General features: G+C 37.9%; 1 protein-coding gene across 9 annotated transcripts in view; it reads left to right on the forward strand.

Annotated features, from left to right (window-relative positions):
• Positions 1 to 22,982, forward strand: part of Lingo2 (leucine rich repeat and Ig domain containing 2) — a 1,060,547-nt gene that overhangs the window by 693,408 nt on the left and 344,157 nt on the right. For all 9 annotated transcript variants that reach the window (XR_012910565.1, XM_075971228.1, XM_075971227.1 and 6 more), the window contains one exon: positions 648 to 680. The gene's annotated coding sequence lies outside the window, so the exon portion shown is untranslated. The remainder of the gene's footprint in view (positions 1 to 647; positions 681 to 22,982) is intronic.

Here is a 22,982-nt window from a genome sequence, read left to right on the forward strand (position 1 = left end):
TTCTTCTCACTTCCTGTTTCTCAAAGAGAAAAACAACTTGAAAACATTAGTTCGGGAAATGCTGCATTATCTTAATTACAATTTCCCTGAGAAACGTGGCTTGCAGTTTGAATATTCACCATCATAATTATAATTTCCATAAGGAATGTAGAACAGTTATTACAAACAACACAATAATCACTTGGTCCGTAGGGGAGACCATACTACTAGCGAAGTGAAGAGGAAGATGGGAAGTCTGTGGTTCTGATCAGCATTCAGCAGAGTTTATTGCAATGTCCTTCAAAAATAATGTTTCCCTGATTTATGGAAAAATGTATCATGATGACATACTTACATGAATTGACTAAGCATTGTCTGTATAATTTTCCTTTTTATAAAGTTTTGTTTTGTCATTTTTGTTAACCATTCCCATAATTGCTATGCCACTAAGACATTATACAGAAGCAAACTACCAAAATAGTAAAGGCCCATCATTAGAGTAGAAAGTTTTACCAGTGGTTTTTTCTCCACAACTAAATGTTTGTTTTCATGCTAAGTAAAATGGGGAAACTTAACTAAATTATTTTAAAGATGGCCTTTTTTTTAGTATGTCTATGGCTTCAATTGTCTCTAACTTTAATATTTTTCTTTCCTTTTTCATTTTCTAGATGAAGTCAAAGAAGCAAAATGCAGCATTCAAGGTTGGTACTTTCCATAATGTCTGAGCACATGTCAATATAAAGCAAAGTATACAAGTAGCAAAGCTAAATACCTTCATCTCTTCATGGATAACAGAGGATACTATGTTTTATTTTCCCCACACTGTATAGAAATTACAACATAAATTTTAACAAAACATAGCACTATAATTGAATATATTAGCTGAATAAAAATTTGACAATATTGTATCGATAGAAATATTCAATATTTTCCACTTGCTTGGTTGTATTTATTTGTCCATCTTTTATATGCATTTATTAATGATATTCATTGAATGCACAGTGCATACAGGACTACATCACTGTAATTCCTTCTACCCAAACTTTATTGGTCCTCCCTTTTCTAACATTGCCTGATAACTCAATAAGAACCCTTAGCTACTATAATGGATCCTTGATTTTGTTATAGCTGACAGGTAAGTATGATGTCTTCAACATTGTTTATCTGTGTTCATATGTCTACTCTCAAATAATTTTAACTCCTTTGTATGATAATAACTACTTTATTTAAATTAATGAAGTATTTTATACATATTTAATATCCATCTATGGCTTAGTTTTGGCTATTGTGTATTTGTGCTTGTATATCAGGATAAATTACCAATTGACAATACAAAATATATTTCCATAAAATTCTAATATGTACAAACATAACATAAATATTTATTTATATGTAAGTATGGTACCAGTAGATTGCACACTCTCTATGGGAGTCAGACACTAAAAACTGTCTGTTAAGCAAGGGTGAGTAGAGACTAATACTAGAGTAGTTATAGGCTAATTTTAAATGGAGAGATATAGTGCTATTTTAATTAAGAAATTTTGCTATTACTTTATTTGACTAAACATTAAAGCATTTATAGATCTCATTACTACATTTGATTCCTTTACTCCTTAACACATAACATCTTGTGGCATTTAGTAGAAATCTTGCCATCAGAGGTGTGTTCGCTAAGAACTGTCAGAATTAAGAAGGGACTCCCATATCAATCTATTCATTCAATTTAATTTGATAAAAAAAATTATCTCAATCACCTCGGTCATCAATATATCTAATTGCAGTACTGCAAGGCAGTAGAGAGTTGGGATCCCAGACTGTCCTTGGATTTGAAGTCTATTTGTTGATGTACTATTTATCGGTCTTTGAACAGTTTAACACCTGCAATCCCTGATTTGCTCAGTTGAGAAGTGAAAAGAATAAAAGGTTCACATAAATTAAGAGAGACAATATATTTACAAGTCATTTCATTAGGGCATAAAAACGCACGAGTGACAGTCACTACTCATCACGTTGCTGTATTACATTTGCCATTCACACTGTACTGCAGACAAGCAGCGACTTCACTGTCTAAAGGAAACTTCTCTCCTGGCCCCGCTCTATCTTCTTTCACCTCCAGAGATGCATTCCTTATGTGATAATATATTTCTTCCATGTGAAAATAGACAAAACTCAGGACTGTCCATCCATTTGTGATATCTTATTATGGATGCTGCATGCGCGTTGCTTTCTTGACAGAAAACTTTGGTAACTGTGACTATAGTGGACGAAATTAATAAAAGTTTTGTTTTTGCTAAAGAAAGAAAAGGTAACAGCAAGGTGTAGGAAAAACAGAAGGAAAGAAACTTGGGTGCCAGGTTTTCAGTCTCTGAAATCAGCATGGCTGGGCCTGTGTGTGTTGACATCCCTCTTTCTTGGTACTGTGAGAACTAACAAGAAGCAAGGAGACTGCAGATTGGTAGAATACAGATGAATGCTAATAGAGGTTGAGAATCATTCTTCTCTAGCTAAGAAAGCGTGAAGGAATAATAAGTCTGAGGACATAGGAAGAGAGGAAATATTAAGGAATAAAAATAAGTACCTATTCCTCTTTGTGAGGTATATAGGCATCTGTGTACGTCTTGTTTTCATGTATACCAGCATAAGCTAGGAAAGCAATACTCCCTTGGTTGAGACTGAAGAGATGTGTCAAACTAGCTCCAAGACACCAAAAGCCCTTGGACCAGAAGCCCTTTACTAAAGGGCCTCAAAGTATGAACATAACCAAGAATTTAAGTGAAAACGTTCCCTTTTGTTCAGTCTGCCTTAGTGAAGCAAATGAATCTCCACCATTGGCTTGGGAAAGGAGATTGGCCAGCTTCAAGAGCTGCCAGATACATTCCATATCCACAGACACTGCTCAGGAGCATAGAAATGCGACAAGACTGGATTTTCTGTGGAGACAGACTACCCCTTTTAGATAATGGAAAAAATAATACTATATCCTCTTATAATCGAAAGCATTAAGGGTTGATGTTGGGAATAATTGAGTCCTGGCCTTCAGCTGCTCTTCCCTGCTAGAACTATCTAATTGGAGTTACTAAACCTGTGCTTTGCCTAGAGGATCAGAAGATGGGATTTTCACCTGTTGGCCATTGACTACAGGGTATTTAAGCCTCCATGGTGCTATTAAAGAATGGCTTTTGTACCAATGATTGGAGGTCCTTGTGTTGGTCTGTCTCTGCGTGTGTTTCCTCAATCTCCAGCCCCTTGCCCGAAGCTAGCGAACTGAATTATAGCTCATAGAGCACAGATGGGAGACGCGGTATGCGGCAGGTTAAATAATTTAAGTGAAAGAAGATAGTACTGGGCACTTGGGAAATTAAACTATATATTTATCTAAGCACATCTTATGGAAGTGTAGCATAGCTGTACACTGATAGCTATTTCATCTGATGGTGTATACCCCCACTTCGTGTGTCCAGCTCTCCAAGTCCAGCTCTTCAAGGTAAGGTAGGAGATATCGGAACACGTTGGGAAGACAAGGCAGAAATAGGTTCCATACCATGTGTTGACACAGCAGATCTTGTTTAGGATTCAGCAAGCCCTTACCATACACCATGACAGCCTACCCCATAATCTTGGAATTCCTAGCCTCTGAAACTGTGCAAAAATATTTATTTGTTTTTACTAACTATGAAGATGATAGTAATTTCTTAGGGTAAACTAAATGTTCTCAGACATCACTTCTCTAATGATAATTTAAACATCATTGGGTTGAAATGATTGACTCTGCTCCTTCACAGTGCAATGTATTGGAGAGAAATTGAAAGGAGCGGGATTCTAGAGAGTTTCCGAATCACCACCAGGATGCTTGAACATTTGAAGAGTCCCAAATGTTGAGGCTAACTGATGTATTGTCTAAGTGTATAAAGTCTCTCAAATATATATACAGATATCGTTATTGGCTCTCTTAGACACATAAAGTGTCACGCTCTTCTTCTCAAAAGAAACCATTGATTTTTGTGCATAAAATTTACCTAAACTCTCTTGATTTAAGTCTGTATTTGTCTTCAAGAGGCAAAACCTAGGCCCCCAGAAGCTAATTATGAGTTTCTAAATTATAGAAGCGACAATGGATAAATAGAACAGCTATCATATAGCATAACAACCTACTTACAATGGAATATCCAGACCAGAAAGTAAACAAGAGAAGGCATTAGGAGATGAAAATCTTCTCAAACTCCAGACTCCATGCCAACTGCTTGCCTGAAATTGTCTCCATTCAGAAGCATTTCTTCAGCCATTGTTTTTCTCTTTTCTGACTCTGACTTATCTGATGGTAGAGTTGATGGGTGTCATTTTTCTCTATTTTTACCACATGTGAACAAATGTTGTATAGTTTCATTATGACCCTAAACCTGGTCAAGAACACTGAACATCTCTGTCTTTAGCCTACTCGATTTTATTAATTCACTGTAGGTGATCAATGGCAGCAGGGGTGGGGCAGGGATCTCTGAAGGTGATCAGAAAGCAACCAAAGAAAACCAGATTTGCCCTTTTGTTTTACACATCTGTATTTTAGGATTTATTTGAGGAAGAGGGAATTCAAATGAGTTGCATAAAAATGTTGATTTGGGGCTGCTGTGTAGCTCAGTGATACTCCAGTTGGCTTGCCAAACAAAACCATGATTTGACATATAACATCAATTATGTGGCATTTAAACTATTGGGCATCTGCTGAGAAAAGGAAATGCCCATTGAAAGCATGTATGTTTGGGAGATAACCATACAGCTCAAAGGATGAACACCAAATGAATGGACATTTTTTTAAAATGCAGAAAACAATGTTTAAAAATAGGAAAACTAATTTTCTTTTATTATAAATCATTGATTTTTAGGCATAAAATTTACCTCAACTATCTTAATTTGAATCTGTCTTTGTCTTCACGTAACAAAATCTAGACCCACAAAATCTGAATCTAATTTTCTTTGGTCTTTCCTGCATTTTTAAAAGAGGATGTGGCTCTTCTTTCCATGATAAAATGTTTAAAATTTTCACACTGACAGGATTGTGTTTAGATTTGAACATCATGAATTTAGAAGACTATAAATAACCTCTTTTGTTCTACAAAATACACAGAACGTCATTCAAGGAAGCACCAATTATATATGACTATGAATTAAAGAGAACTTTAATATTGACTTGAAGACTTCAAAAATCATTAAAAAGATGGTCGAATTGATAACTCAAAGCAAGTTCTTCATAAATCTCTTTTATAACCTTTCAAATTTTTCACACTGGAAATATTTTGAATCTTCATCCAAACATAAATGTTTCTTAATCCTTAGCTGTTGCCACTTGTCTTCTCTCTACTTTTTAGAACAGATTATATAGTTGAACCTTGTCTCTTTGCCTAAACCTTTCCTATTTTCTCTCCATCCTCTCTGACTTTATCTCATCATATATCTCTGGTTTATCTGTGAGAAAAGGAGAGAAAAGCAGATAGTGGGAATGCTACATATATGTGAAGGTAAAATCTTCTCTCAATTATGTAGTTATGTGGATTTTGTAACAGAATTAAGAATGGTGATGGCCTTAGGACCATGCTATTGTTGGAGGAGCTACCTAGAGGCTACAAGAATAAAAGATGGGGCGATGAATTCACTTACAGTTAACACAGCCTCTATCTCCACTTCCTCTAAAACTTAAATAAAATTAGAATTAGGAATTGAGTAGCCATATACACCCAGATACAGGAACTGGGGGAAATTAGACCTAACATCACACGATAACTTAAAAATGGAAAATGGATACAGAAGGGTCACTTATCCCCACAGAGTAGATAGTTGCAGCAGAAACATGCCTAAAAACAGTATGTATTTGAATTGCTGAACCTTTAAATAGCGTGGGGATCAGACTTATTGAAGGCAAGGTTTGTAAAAGTAGCTGACCACTGATAATAGAAGCTGAAAGTCTATAAATGGAGCAATTAGACCCCCACATCTTCATTCTCACACAGCAAATCCGATTCAAAGCCCTTTGCCAATTTCTCTGAGACTTGTGAGATAAAAGACTAGTATTGCATTCAGCATGTCTTGATCCTGGTAACTTGATTTGACAGAAAAAATGACAGAAATGCATATGGGCACGTGTATAGAAAAGCTGGGGCCAGATGAGCCGTGTTTGCCCTGATGGAACGACACCAGATGCAGAGCAACCTAGAACTTCAGCAAATTTATAATGCATGACATGAGAGGGAGGGGTTAGACAGTCTTTGTGGAAGGTCTATGTATTGCATCGGTCTCAGGTTGTGTACAGCTGAACAGAAAGACTGCTGCTTTCTGCATACTCAAAGATTCACCAGTTACCTGACCTGAACCGAAGAAAGCTTTGAGAATGTCTGTGAGTCTGAAGTTTTCAATTCTTTGGTAGAACTCAGGCTAGGAGTTTGGTAGAGTCCCAGATCTCATGCAGGCTATGAATCAAGGCAATTATTGGTGCTTTGGAAGACAAAAACATGGAAATATATTTATGAAGCATCACACTGATTAGCTAGAAATATTCCTAGAGTCATGGTACAGTGAAAATGATTAAATTTAACTAAAGTTATAATAACCATTCCTCTTTGTGTGGTTGTATAATTGAGGTAGCTGAATTTCACTTTCAGTTTTATAAATTGATGATAATAATGATTTTGTTCATGCAATTTAAAGAACATTATCAAAATAAACAACTGCAGGGGAGTGAGAGAGATAACAAAATATCAGACAATTAATATGATGGAGAAAAGAGGTTTCTTTCACTGAGCAGCCTGGAAGTTTAATGATTGAGGGCAGGGATCTCAATTTGCCTTGGCCTCTGCTGAGGGAGGCAGGTGACAGCATCTCGGGGCAGGAGTACACACATGTGTGGAGCAGTCTACACCTTAGAACAAAGAAAGAGAAACTGGTTTCCTACGGAGCCTTAGAATGAACATCACTGTCAGCGCCCAGAGTGGCTCTCAGTGGTCCTCATCTACCAGAAATTCTGTCATGTCCCAACAGCACTGCAATGTAGACCAAGCTCGCATCACTGTGAACCTTTGTGGGAAAGATGCTCACACTTCATTTATGCCTTGGCAAAGGGGATGTGGAAGCTATGGTTATGCATTGTTGCTACTTTATTATTACTGTTATTTTGACATTATCTGACTTTTTAAATGATAAATTCATATTATCTTATGAAAATATCAGCTAGATTTAAGTGTATTTAATATAAAATTATAATTTTCCTGCTGCCTCTCCCATTTCCCATAGGAAAATGGCTTCTTTTCCTGTTGTTTTGTTGGTTCATGTGCGTATTTGCTGGATTTTCCTTTCCTTATAAGGAAGCAAATGCAGGTGAATGATACCAAATATCTTACACAAAGCAGCAAATCCTCCACATTGATTTTCATTTCGCTTTTGAAGACACTAGGAAATATGCTAGCAGTTTAAATATCTGAAAATGTCTTGTTGAGGACAAGTGCAATTTGGACTGGGGATCCAAATGATAAACACAAGAAGGCAAAAGTTCAAGGAGTCATCTCTAGCACCAAAGGAAGAAAAAGAAGGCTGTCCAAGGGCACAGGGGACTAGTGAGTGCTCCTCCACAGAGTCCCTGGAGCATAACCAAAGGCCACAGATCGAGGAGAAATGTGGAAGTGATGTGGACGCAGTTGGAAATGCAAGCATTGTGTCCTCTGGGAGAAACGCTGTGTTTAAAAGGCAAGATGTATACATACGCATGGAAAGTGTAAGCACTAAACAAGTGGGGAAAGAAGAATTAGAGAATCTGAACCAAACCCTGCCCTACATTTAACATGCTGGTATAGGGAAACAGGAGCACTGAGAATAAAGGGCCGCCCACTCTAAAAGCAGAGATGGTCTCTGGGGAAGGTACTAGAGGAGGGTTCATTTTATCGTAAACATAGGACTTTCCTTGTCTCGCCCATGTGGACCCTCTCTTACACACACTCTCGCCCCATTGTTTTCTTTTTCTCCTTTTAAAAACCCTCTGAACTTGTCTCAAACAGGATCCATTTTGATAGGGGAAACACACACACACACAAAGGACAAGGAAAGAGAAGCTCAGGTGGGAATTTCCTTTGAACCTTGCCAAACCTTGCTGCTTTTGTCCTTAATCTTTAACTCAGAAATGAAAGGAACAGCCACCACACCGGTACAGAGACCAACTCCAAACCACCCCCATTTCCTGTAGCCATGACATCTCCCTGTCTTCTGCTTTGCCTTTATCCCTTTTGTACTGACCTCTTTCTCCTCACCTTCTACCTCCATACACACACACACACACACACACACACACACATGCACGCACACGCACACAGCCCAGGAGGCCTTTTTAACTGAATAGAAACATGGTTTCAAGCCCTTACGTGTGGGGATGCAGCAATTGCCTTTTGCAATTCACAGACAATTTTCCCAATCTCACTCAAGTGACAGTTCTAACTTGGACCAAGATCTCTTTGCTTTAACCACACTCAATTCCACGTTCTCTCTCACTGTGCATTCCCTTCCCCATTTTCTGCTTCTTGACACTCACTTACTGAGGCTATTCAGGTTTCTCTCCCCATTCTGGGAAGCCAACTAACACTCCCATGTGTTAGATTCCCAGACTAGAATGCTTAGTATTCCACGACGTCATCTACACTCCTAGCAAAGCACTTAACAGGTTGTAAGATAATTGTGTTGCCATGAGTTTACCTTTTCTACTTGTTTCTCAGATAAAACTTTCCACTCCTTTTGGTATTGACAGTGCATAGCTCTTTGTGGCTTATAGCAGGACCCCAATAGATGCTATCTGAGTGAACAAAATATGTAAATCAAGGAGAATGTTCATTTTATTGTTTGCCTTTTCCAACAAGAATTGCAAGGATTATTCTGTAGACATCTTGCACATCTGGACAATTAAAACACATATTCCTTAAGAGGCAAAGAAATAGTCTCCTTTTCTGTTGAAATAAAAGAATTTTTGTTTCAAGAAAAAGCACATTGAAAAAAATCCGTCTACAGTACGAGACTAAGTTTATATCTTCAGGGACATTCTCTTGTCTTTTTATATTACGGGAGCGAACAAGATTTAAACCAAGAAGTCAGTGTGATGATGTTGCCAGACAGGTAATAAAGAGGAAGATTATAAGGCTGCATCAAATGGCAGGTACCTCAGCAGACACCACATCTTAGACATTAAACACAAAACAAAGCCATACTGTTTCCCGGTGACCACCAGAAGTGCTTGATGTCAGTTTTAGCAGTATGAGGCCACTTTGACTGTGGCATTCATCTTACCTGGCGTCACAGTTGGAAAACAACATAGAGAAAAAAATAAAGCAAGCATCACTAGGTAGAGCTCAGACCAGACAAAACACCTGAACCAAAACCAGACATTTATAAAAACAGAATGAAAAATCATTTTCTGTCAATTTCTTGTAATATGTCCTTCTCACTCCTAGAACAGGTTGTTATGTCTACTCAAACAAAACACCTCAAAATGTTATCTGCCGATATTCTATATTCAAGGACTCGCTTAATAGGACGGTCTCCTGCAGAGCTTAGATTTATGAGCATTTTAAGATATAAAGGAAATAAATTAGGGTGGTGTTTCTCTTGGTAATCTTTATAACCCCTGGGAATCACAGTCAGCTTCCCAAAGAACAAATAAAAAGATGCCTCACATTTTCTGCATAATGAATATAATTACAATAGACATGCCCATGTGTAAGCTTTGATTACTGAAAATGTAACTTCAAAACCATCTTCTGTTTGGTGCCAAGTCAACAAAGAAGACAAGTTAGCATGGTTTAGAAGCCAAAGGAAAGAGGGGTTACACAGTATAAAGGGGTGTGAGACCACGAGAGAAATATTTCTTGAGCCTCTACTATTTGCCAGCCATCATGCTAAGTAGCTTACAAAACCTATCTCATTATATATGTAATATATATTAATCTAGTATATATAATACAAGATTACAAAATCTACCAGTATGTGCAACATAAAAAAGCATTGTGGCTAAATCAATCTTCTATGTAAGAAGCACAGATTAAAGCATTAATGTCCATGCAAGTTATAGCTAAGAATTTCAAATACATATCATGTAACAGTGAACACACTTTCAGCCTTAGAAGATATTTTGGAATTTTAAATGCTTTCTAGGAGAGGAATGTGAGCTTACAAAATTTGCAGAAATCATTACCTTACTAGGTATTAAATATCATCTCAAATATTTTAGTCACCTATTCTTTATTATATCTTAAATTACTTAAATATGTTCATTTGATTCAAAGCCAGACAAAAATCCTTGTCTAATTTAAGGACACCCACCGAATAGAAAACAGAAACCTGAGCAGGTAAGATCAGATAGAGTGATATAAACCATTTTGATGTAACTGAGAATTTCTGTTCAAATGAGTATGTGCAAATAGTCTGGTCTAACTAGCTCATGCCTGCCACTTATTAATGCCCATTTGAAGAAGACCAAATAATGTCCAAAGAAATCTAGTTTTCTGTTAGCTAATACAGTTACTATCTGCATGCCTGGTACTGGTGGCCAAAGAAAACAGATACCTATTGGACCAATGCAATTGGAACCACATACCAGGAGAGGGCTGGTCTGCAACTTCCACGGCAATTCTGATGTTTCTTCGCACTTTTCTCCAACCCTCCCTTTTTTTTTTTTTTTTTGGTCCAGTGCTTTGCAACATGAATGCTGCTTCTATGGTCTATGATTATTTTACTCACTTCTGGGCTGAGAGTCAGTGGAACGGAAGCTATGGGGGTAAGCGATCTGGATGGGAGTCCCAGTTCTTCTATTATTGTGTGTACCTTTGGACAAGTTGCTTAAAATTACTGAACTTAAGTTTCCTCATGCATAAAATGAGGGGTGCATCCTAAGGGCTTCATGAATGTTAAGGAGGGTAATCTGTTTACTATGCTTGACCTGTCGTGGAGACTCAATTGGGGTTATTACCATAACCACATAATTATACTGACGTAGAATAAGACATGTGAAGGGAGATGCTAAATTCAACACTCTGACCATGGTCATAAACAGTTCCCTGGAGCTCATATTCAGAAAATGAAAATGCTGCAGACACCTCATCTTTTGCTCCAATGCTAGAAATATTAGAACCAAATTAATGTTGTCAGAATTTTCCAAAGACTTGTTTTTACCTTAATTATGACATCAGAGTACAGTTTAAAGACAAGTCACTTTTCCAACAGGCTAGCTTCTGCTGTTCCATTTCTTGGTCTTTCTTATTGCTCACCTATACTTATATTATTTTGACTTGCGTTTAATATCTAGATTTATTCAACTCTTTCTGATGCAAAGCAATGCAATCATTACTTAAGCCTCCAAAAGTATTGAGGGGACTGACAGTGTCTCTCATGCTTTCCCATAACCACCAGTCCAGAAAAATATTGCTCCAAATCTGACATTCATGTTCTCCGGAGATTTTTCTCAAATTATTTATTCCCTTGGCTTGCCCTATATATCCTGATTCTGTGGAATCTCTTTCCTTAGCAGATCCTACTTGCCTACCGTACCCAAACTCAACAACACTCTTCCCCGCTTGGGAAATCAAGCGTCCTATGAGGTCCATCAGGGAAGAAATGGAAATGAGTACAGTCTCTAAAGTAGATCCAATCTTCAGCCTTAGGGATTCTCTCAAGCTCTCTGGATTCAGTTTCTTTGACTTCTGAAGTTTGAAAAACCCATAAATGCATGATCTAGTCTATCTAGATTATAAAGTTTTCTATAAAAAACACATCTGAAGTAAGAAAATATATTAGCTTAATTATATTCTAGTTTCACATTCTAGCAAAAAGCAAGCTGATGTAATCATATGTGTTTTGCTCCCAGTAAAACTAATTCCTCACCCATGCTTCAGCATGCTACCCTAATTAAATGCAGTAACACACACACACACACACACACACACACACACACACAGAGAGAGAGAGAGAGAGAGAGAGAGAGAGAGAGAGAGAGAGAGAGAGAGGCGTGGGGGAGGACTCAAGAAGAAGAGGAATTTGATGGCAGAAGAGGAAGATAATAGACAATAATGAGAGAAGAGGCCTTTTACAAAAGGAAAAAGACCCAACAATAAAATTATAAAAAATATATTTAAAATATCTTAAAAACAATATGTGAAAATCAAGACTACATGGTTGTAACTTTTGATTCTTCCAGACAGAGTAAGCAAGTCAAACCTCGTCACCTCATCATTCTTTTTTGGGGCATTCAGCATTAAAAAAAAAATACAGCAGGATGGAATGACAGGAAAAGTTAGAACTCATCAGAGATGCTTGGCAGAGAAGTTTAAAACACTGTTGGTTCATTACTGTCCTCTGCTCCCCTCAGTTATGAAATGGAAGGGAGCCATTTGTTTCTATGTTTAATTTTGTAAGTTGTAAAGGTCATTACAGAGGACATACTTTGCAGGGATGAGATTAATGGTTGCTTATTTCTAAGGTCATCAACTATTCTTTTATTTCCCTGCCACCACTACCAAACCCAAATGCAGGGTAAGAGTGCAAAATTGAGCTCTTTCTTGGGCTACCAGGCTGAGAAAATAATGCTACTATGTCTGAAAATGAGATTTTGTTTTATTTTTACTCTCTTTTGAGCAAATACTTATAGTACCTAGCAAGTATACATAGTCAACAGAATACATCTTGTGTGGTATTTGTTGGCTTCACCAAAGACCAACATTTTGTGAACTATCATTTCCTGGTCATTGTGCTAAGTAGTTTACAACTCAAGTTGCAAAACCATAGTTGTACAAAACACAGTTGTAAACTTCTCCTACTGAAACACAGGGAGAGAAGTTTTTATGTACATGCTTTGTTGGAGATTTGTCTGAAGCCCCCAAAGAATAAGTAACCAATTTACAATAGGACCAAGGAATAGAATCAAAATCCACACCCACTTATAGTCACTTACCTTAACTTCCTGCCTCAGGTCCCAGACCCAACTAATGCAGTACACTAATTTGTGCAGGTTTGTGTCTTTAATAGAATTGTTTCTTTTTCTTTTTTAAACTTATTTTTATTTGTATGTATGGGTGTTTTGCTTGCATGTGTGTATGTACACCACTAGTGTGCAGTGCCCACAGAGTCCAGAAGAGGGCATTGGATCCCCTGGAACTCAAGTTACAGACTGTTGTGAGTCACCATGAGAGTTCTGGGAATCAAGCACAAGCAGTGGTGCAAACCACTCAGCCATCTCCCTAACCCCTCGTATGACTGTTTCAAATTTGGAAGCTTGCCTGCAAACTCAAACAACCATGGTCCATCAAAGTGCTGTGTCTTACCCAGTCAGCCTCTGCTGTGAATTCTAAATGACTCAACATCTTCAATTCCTAGCTATACATCTCGTGTATGCACGTGCCTTATATCTTTATGGATTCCAAAATTTATGGAAACTCCCTTTTGCCTTCGAGACGTTAATTTTGTAGCATGTTCCATAAGCAAACCTGAATTCTGCCACCAAAATTGTCACATGCAAAAATGCACTTTGGCTTTATAGTGTTAAGAAGTCAATTTGTGTCATGTACTCTTATGACATAATGGGTTAGAGCAGGTATATGTGCGGAAGAGACGCCGACACTCTGGAACCAGCAATGTTAGTATTGTATTTGGAAGTTAAGAAAATGGTTAGTAATTTGCTGCAGAAACCCTTCTATCCATGAGGAAGTTTTCTTTGGAGGCTGTGGTATCATCTGTGTAGTTATTAACAGGATCCTTTAAGGTTAAACATGACCAAAACAGCTTTGACTAGCTCTCAAAATGACAGGAATTTGTATATTAAAGGAAACATTCTCAGTCCCTCCATCTGCCTATCCTCTGCAGCGGGTTGAGTTGGTGAGCGCCCTGACCAACCATGCAAAGGCTACCTGGAAAGTGTTTTAGTGGTTCCTTTATAAGCACTTTTAGGCTAGGCAGAGGACCAGGAAGCAAAAGTGATGATTTTCAAGGGCATCTAGCACAAGAAAATTTGCATTCCGTGAATCTCCTTGGTGTCCCTGGTGTCTCAAAACAATCTGGAATTAGCAAGGCTTGACATGGGCTAATAAGAACGAACAGACCCACACAGATTCCCCTAAACAGCAATTGGATTCAACCTTTACAAAACAAGTAGATCAGCCTAAATAATGTCCTTCTGAATGAATAAAAAGGTTTCCTAGACTCATACAGGCATGCGCTAGGAGTCACGTAAAGCAGCTGAACCTATTGTTAACCCGGAGAGGGTTTTCTGTGCTACACTGATAGACAGATCTCCATGGGCCACACACAAGGCTTTTGCATTAATATTGAGTTTTACATTAATATTGAGTACTACTGTTGCCATCGTCATCATCTTCATTTTATAATGAAGAAACAGGAAATGAGAGTTTGCAATTTCTGCTTGTGGTCCACATGACATCTCCCAGGGGCCATAAGGTCCAACTAGCCCCCTTTCCTGTTAGTAAAACAGAGAAGATATGTCTTTGGATCCTGACCTGCTTTATTAAATCATCTCTCAGCTGAGAACTGTGGGAAGATTGGTTGTAGATCGGTGTATCTTGAGCATGGTGCACAGTTAACTATTCTTTACCTTTTGGATGTCGCATTGAAAAAAATGATGAGACTCAGCTATGAGTTAACACTATTGTTTCAAGACAGAAAATACTGATTAAATGAAGGTGAACCTGGCCCCAGGCTTCCTTCCGCATTTGTAATCTCTTAGGTAGTTATGTGACCCTGTAGAAGGCAGGGAACTTCGTATATTCCAGTTTCCTCATTGAAGTTGGAGAGAATGACAGGACGTTCATCAAGATGCTATCGGGCCTAAGTGAGATAGTCAATGCAAGTTAATTAAAACTGTGGCTAGTACATTGAAAAAAACACTGATACATTTTATTGTTATAGTTATTAACCATCTGCTTTGAAGCTGAAAATGTGGATTGTTTTGATGTAGATCTGTTGATCTACATAGACATAAATTAATTTACTCTGAATCAATCCTCTTTATAAAATTACTTCAGAATTGAGACCCACATTGGAGCACCGGACAGAAATCTCAAGGTCCAAATCAGGAGCAGAAGGAGAGGGAGCATGAGCAAGGAACTCAGGACCGCGAGGGGTACACCCACACACTGAGACAATGGGGATGTCCTATCGGGAACTCACCAAGGCCAGCTGGCCTGGGTCTGAAAAAGCATGGGATAAAACCGTGATGTGGGAGTGACTTCTTATTAATAAAGAAACTGCCTAGGGCCCTTGATAGGCCAACCCTTAGGTGGGTGGAGTAAACAGAATAGAATGCTGGGAGAAAGAAGCTAAGTCAGGGAGTCGCCATGATTCTCCCACTCCAGGCAGACTCAAGTTAAGATCATTCCTGGTAAGCCAGCTCGTGGGCTACACAGATTATTAAAAATGGGCTAGTCCAGGTGCAAGAGTTAGCTGAGAAAAGGCTAGATATAATTGGCCAAGAGGTGTTTAAAAGAATACAGTTTCCGTGAAACTATTTCGGGAAATAAGCTAGAGCTAGCCATGTGGGCGGCCGGGTGCCGGGGACACAGCCCCGCCGCTCTTATTTCAACAGAGTGGCACCCAACGTGGGGCACGAACCCACGACCCTGAGATTAAGAGTCTCATGCTCTTCCAACTGAGCTAGCTGGGCTCTGTTGAACAGTGAAGAAAAATTCCTTGTGAAGAGTTTGAAAAATCCATGGTGTCACAAGCCATTCGTCACTGCCCTCCAGGGAAATACTGGAAGATCTTTAGGTCAAGGTTAACCTTGGCTAAAATAGGGAATTCAAGACCATGTCTAAAAGAGGCTCCCCAACTGTCTTAAATAGGGTTGCTATTGCTGTGACGAAACACCATGACCAAAGCAGCTTAGAGAGAAAAAGCTTACACTTCCCCGTGGCTGTTCATCATCAAAGGAAGTCAGGACAGGAAAGCAAATAGGTTAAGAACCTGGAGGCAGAGGCTGATGCAGAGGCTGTGGGGGAGTGCTGCTTATAGGTCTGGTTTTCATAGAGTGCTCAGCCTGCTTTCTTGTAGAATTCAGTGCTATCAGCTCAGGGATAGCATCACTCACAAGGGGCTAGGTCCTTTACCTCAATCACCAATTAAGAAAATACCCTACGACCTGACTTTAGGGAGAGATTTCTTCTTACTTGATGTATCCCCCTCCAAATGACTCTAACCTGTGTCAAGTTGACACAAAACTATCCAGCACACCGACAAACCCCTATACAACAACTAAAACAAAACAAAACCAAAAGAAATCCTTTGTAGAATCCACGTGCCATGAAAATGTGACCACTTTTTTTTACTTGGCATTTTTTTAAAACAATGGCATACAGCTACAATTGTTATAGAACCTATCTCTAAATGATGCCATAGACTATTAACAAAATGATAATTTATTGAATCAAATAGTGCTACCTTCTTACAATTCAGTTGTTCAGGGTAAAATATTGTCTAATGTCAAGTATTGCACCGTGATGTCTCTCTCTCTCTCTCTCTCTCTCTCTCTCTCTCTCTCTCTCCGTGTGTGTGTGTGTGTGTACACTTTAATTCTAGACTGTATTTTTCTAATACATATGATTACTGTATTAGTTTATGGTTAAAGAAATGTCTCACTTTTAAAACAAAATGTTGGGGCTGTGTTTCATTTATTTGTGATCTAGAAAATAACAACCTACGTAACAAATTACACAGAGTCAATCTAGCATTTGTGAGATACTTGTGTGCTACTTCTTCTGCCTCAAAAAGTGTAGCCTATAATGAAACCATGCCTGCAAAGACTAAATATGATGTCCCTAAAATATGATGTTATGTGTTTTGTTTTTTCACTTTTGTTCTTTCACGTGAAAAGTTACTAGATTCTTAATTGGTAGAAGGTTATATTTTATAGTTGTCTCCATTTGTGTTCCTAATTTAGGTCTGTAAGATAAGTGTGCTTAACTCACTTTGAGATCTTGAAAAAGCAACAAGTTAGAGCACTTGATACAATTGATCTTTTTTTATCTTCATATGCTTATCCTGCTGGCCACCAAGATCTCTACCTCCAGGTTATATGACAATAGATGATACACTGTGGCTATCTGCAATGCATTGGTGTCAGAAATATATTGGAACACTGATTACATAGGTGTCCAAACATGTGCATCTAAATAATATGTAATTTATTTTGAAGTTAATGACAGCATTTTAAAAATACTTAGAACAGTATTTACCTAATCCTATATTTTTGTTGTAAGAAATCATTTTCTAGTCAGTAGAAGAAACACCAAAGTTATCGTATATTTCCTTAAATGGTAAATGTAGAATCAAATAGTTAAAGCTTCTGGGAGAAATTTTCCTCCTAGTAGAAGGAAGAACAATGCTGGTACTCGGCTTACTCAAACAGAAATGGAGTCATTATTATATGGAAATGTGGTAGAAAGAATAAATATAGATATAGGTTCTTGATTAAATGATTTCTATATTCTATTGTAAATTTAGGATCTTTCATTCAATTATGAAAACTTTGTCTATCTTTAAATTGTTTTTCATGAAGATATAGCTGCATGGTAGAATGGTTAATGGATCAGTTTTATGAAAATCAGGTTATCTAGAATAAATACAGTTCTCATTATCATTGACCAGCTGAGTGGCCATGCACAGTAGGTTAGTTTCCTTGGAGACTATCTACAGTTGTAAGAATAAAAATACTAGTGAGTGAGTGATGAAAACTAAGTACATATCTATTAAAATAGTTTTTTTTCATAAAAATTGAATCTGTGTCTATAGATCTACAAGGAAACATGTTTCAAAGGGCATGTTTCAAACATGATTGAGGAAGATATTCTGGTTGAAACTAGTTGAGATAGTTCCAATATTGAATGACATTCTTTAAAACTGTAATTTTCTGATGTCATATCATTGCTTTGACCCATAACAAGTTTTAATAGTGAGAAAGAAAGATTTATAACAATCAAGACACTTTGGCAACTGCTTGGATGAAGATGTGTGATGGATTCCTGTTTTACAGAAGATGATTCTATAATCTACTGCTTAATCAATATCTCTATACAGATGTCAGAAGTGATTAAATACTTAACCAAATGCCATGTACTTCATTGTAATAGCCTGAGAATCCAAAATTGCATCATCTCTAGTTTCATGTTTATTTCTCTCTACCACGCCAGCTTCACATAATCAGTGTTATGAGTTCCTAGCATGTTTGTGTAGCATGATGTTATTCATCTAATATTGGTTATATACATTTCATCTCCATGCACACAAACATGTACATGCCTTATTACAGGCATATTTCCAAAAGAGCACCATGTGAACATTACATACAGAAAATACGCAAACTGTCTTTTACAGTGCAGGGATTCTGTTCTTCTCTGTGAATGTGAACATCCTGGAGCACACTGATCAGCATGCAGAACCAAGTTCCAGAGAAAGACATGGAGACCTCTAGAGGCCAGTGTCCACTGGAAGGGAGAGAAAAGCTCCATATTTATTCTTCAACCTCATTCTCATGTGTCCTACTAAGAAATCATTGATTGTTACATCTGAGGTAGAAATAGATACGTTCTTTTAGCTGTTGTGTAACAGGCTGAGGCAAAAATACAAATGTTCAATGGTTTACTTCATCAGAATTTCAAATACGGTTTTGAAATGAAAATGTCTCCATTACACCTCTGTGTGTACGCACAAAGGGATGTGTTCTATTTGGAAGCTAACACTTGTAATGGATATCACTAGGAAAAATTGAGATGACTCTTCTGAACAAAATCTCTGAGTTTCATTCTCTTCTTATAGAGATCTTGAATATTATTTGCCAGGGTCCAGCCTCGTCTCGGGTTCCGGTCCTGAGACAGGGAAGGGGTGTCAGTGAAAGGAAAATCTTTGACCACTAAGTGAATTGCACTCAGTGGCCGTGAGAAGCTCAGGCCATTTTTGTTTATACTTAAAACAAAAATTTTTTTCTTACCAAATTTACATGAACAGCTTTATTACTGGCTTCTATTTTTGGCTTTAGGAAATACATCGTGATCATTATAAAAGCCCTCGTTGTTTCCCTTTATGCTTCTCCAATCCACCTTCCCAAGCCCTGAAAAACCTTATTCTAGACATAGAGCTCAGCGTTTTTGCAGGCTGAACTACACATTGAGCCAAACACATTCTGCTCTTGTAGCACTGATATCAGCTGGCAGCTACTGCCCTTACAAAGTTAAAAGTACTAGATGAAGGCACAATGTTTTAAGGATGACAATATTCAAATCCAGACAATTATTTCATGTCTGCAAGATATATTTTTATTCAGTTCCCTTTTCTACAAGAGAGTTCCATGTCTCAGTCTCTCTGTAAAAGGCAGACTTTGACAAAGCGTTCTTTTACCATCTCACTATACCACACTTCTCCCACCATTACAAGCTTCTATGTATGGTAAGGATGGATCTATCCATCCCAAACTTTACATTGCATTATTGCCATCAGAATTTACTAGATCCTACCATAGATTCTATATGCTTGGTGTTCAGAGAACTTACTGTCAACAGTTGGCACTCTGTGTATTCCTGAGGCATTTTCCCTGTTCTGTGTATTGTATGTCCTTCTCTCCTCTCCAGAACAGTGAGACATGATTAATGTTCCAAGTGTTGTTTTCTCATATGTACCAAACTATCTCTATTGAGTCAGAAAAGCTCCCAGGACTAGGAGCTGTAGTTAGTAATTCCACATAAGAGATTTAAAAAAACATTAGCCTCCTGTTGAAGCTTAAGGGAAAAATATTTGAAAAGGAACAGAATTTCCAGGGAAAATTACAACTGTTGTATGTGTTACTGGCAAAGTAAAACTAAAAAGCTCCCAGAGAATCACCATTATAATGAGAGAGAAAAGAGCCTGCAAGATGCATGAATTTTGTCAATCCCTACACTGCCCCATGGATTACTGATCATTGTCAAGGGAGATGTTTCCACAGGTGTATGGCCCCACAAAAACCCACTGGACCAGTAGTTATATGCTGATCTGAGACTAAGCTGCAAAGTTCCCAACAATTATTACCAAGTACACAGCATTTAACTTTTTCTTATCTTATTTGGTTTGGTACTGATGCTGGAACTGGACTCCGAATCCAGCAGATGCTGAGAACTTGCTTTACCATGGAGCTACAACCTTTATCTATTGAGTTCTTTTCTTCTAGACATTATGGAAGGATTTGCTAAATTTAGACTGATTTAAGGGAAGAATAAATTCATTAACAATCATGAAGCTTTCCAGGTCAATGGTTTTTATATGTTATCATTAGTTTTTCTTTGGCTGTTTTCAGTCACTGACAATAATATAGCATATATGGACTTTATTGTGAATTAGCGCATGATAGATGTAAAATTATATTTTTTATTTCTTTTTTAATGAAAATAAAATTGTATCCAATATTGTCTGATTATTGTTTTCCTTCCTTAAATCCTGCCAGATCCTTTCCACTTCTCCACCACCAGCTCTGCACCTTCTGTCTCTCTCTTTTTAGGAAATGAACAGGAAAGCAAGAAAACCAACAAATAGTATTTTTAAAAAATTAAAACAAAAAACACACATACAAAAAAACTTCCAAACCCATAAAAACACAAAATCAGAAACCATAATATACAAGCAAAAGGCCATTTAATAGAAAATGCTCCCCCCTCAAAAAAATTGACTACAAAATACAATTATGTTCATTTTGTGTTGGCCATCTACTGCTGGGCATGGGGACCTCCCTAAATGTGGTTAATATTTTTAATGAGATTCCAATGAAGAAAACTGACTTTTCTTTCACAAGCTGATGTCAACTGTAGACAGTTTCTTGGGTAGTGATGGGGACTTGTATTCACTTCTTCCTCTCACCACTGTGACTCAATCTGTCTTGAGCATGTGCAGGCCCTGTGCATGCTGTCAGTCTTTGTGAGTTCTTATGTGCATTGATCCTCTGGTGTCTGGAGACAACTCAATGATATGCAGCTCATTCCCTGGCATTGGATGTTTCTCTTGGTGACAAAAGATATCTAGGTGTGGCATTGTCTCCCCTATTATTTGGTGACTCCACTTAGACTCCTTTGATGTGCATATATTTTAAAAAAAGTTTCTATAGCAGTAGGTTTCCATTTGACCTTTCAAATGTCCATTAGTGTCAGCTGTACCCTACCATCCATTTGATTGGGAATTCAACAAAAAACAGAAAAACTTCTATTCTGTGAATAATGTAAGGCGTGCCAAAGAATGGAATCAGTAAATATGAATGGACAGATGAATGGATGGATAGAAGGGTGGATAGATGGATGGGTGAATGGGTGGATAAATGGATGGATAGATAATTTAAGAAAAATTCTCTTACTTTACATGTCTTGCTTTTTTTGTTTCTCTACTGAGATAATTAAACTACGTGCTCTCTTCCTTTGCTCTCAAGAATTTTCTGAGATGACAGGAATTTTGGCCATCTATTTATTGTATCCTTAATAGTATTTTTTGTCTTTTCCTGCAGTTCTTTAAGGGAATTTTTCATTTCCTCTTTAAGGGGCTCTATCATATTCATGAAGTTACTTTTAAGGTCTTTTTCTTCTGCTTCATATACGCTGTGATGTTTAGGCCTTGCTGGTGTAGAACCACTAGTTTCTGCTGCTGCCATATTGTTCTTTATGTTTTGGATGTGTTCTTACACTATCATCTACCCTTCTCTTCCTTCAATGGTGGCAGATGGGGCCTGTGCTTCAGGTGCTTTCTATTCCTCCAATTGGTATATGTAGGGTCTATGGTTTAGGTGGTAACTCTTCCTCCAGGTGCAGGCATGGCCAAGCCTCTGGTGATCACTCCTCTAGATGCAAGTGGGGCCAAGGCTCTAGGAACCCCTCCTCCATGTGTAGGCAGGACCATGGATCTGGTGGTCACAGATGCAGTGGGGGATGGATGGAGGCATGGGGAGGCTGCTCACAAGGTCTCTGGGGATTCAGTGCATGGGGATGAAGCTTGGGATGTGCCTCTGGGGCTATAAGCTAGAGATCAGGGTCCTACAGCAGGGAATCCAGACCCAGACACTCTCCTCTCCAGCCTTTGCGCTATTCTTATATGTTGGCCACTGGTTTTCATTCATGACACTGATAATGAAGAGTTGCCTTTGGTGAAAAAGGATTAGATGGAAAGCTAATGAGAACTGAATCTTTACTCAAATTTGTTTCCTTTTGATTCTCATCCTTCCAAATACCTGTTTTGCACTGAAATTAAGCACAAATAGTAATTACTTGCTTCCAGGATCAATTATAATTACAAACTGATCTAAGCCTGTCAACTTGATACAAGGTTGTTGTGGGGAACCCTGTTCTTAGAAAGATCCTTTCTCCTGAATAAAAATTTGAAGTTCATTAATGAGGTTGACCAGGAGTTTCTACAATTTTATAGCTCATTCTGCCCTTCCTGTCTCAATAAAACCCGCCTAGTAATACAGTTAATAATTTTGGTCATCTAATTACTAGGTTCAGGGAACTTTACAAATATTTATGTGCTATCATTTTTGTAACTATTTGGAAAAAAATTCATGTAAGTTAAGAAAAACCATATTTTCATTAAATAACCACAGTTATGGGCCAAATTGTTTGTCAGGCCTGTATGTTCATCAGGTTCTGAAGAGCTTCTTTATGCTTAGGTTCAGAGTGTATGGTATTTCAAAGAAGAATGGCCCCTATAGGTGCACAGATTTTAATGTTTAGTCATCAGGGAGTGGCACTTTTAAAAGGTGTGGCTTTGTTGGAAGACATGTCTCCCTGAGGTGGACTTTGAGGTTTCAAGAGCCTAAGACAGCTCTAATGTCTCTCTGTCCTTCTGCTGCCTTTGGATTCGTGTTTAGAACTATCAACTATCATGTCTGCCTGCATTCTGCCATGCTTTCTCTCATGGGGATAAATGAGGTTAATGGTCTAAACCTCTGAAGTGTAAGCAAGCCCTAACTAAATTCTTTCCTTTAT

This window comes from Microtus pennsylvanicus, chromosome 5, assembly GCF_037038515.1.
Source record: "Microtus pennsylvanicus isolate mMicPen1 chromosome 5, mMicPen1.hap1, whole genome shotgun sequence".
NCBI classification, from domain to species: Eukaryota; Metazoa; Chordata; class Mammalia; order Rodentia; family Cricetidae; genus Microtus; species Microtus pennsylvanicus.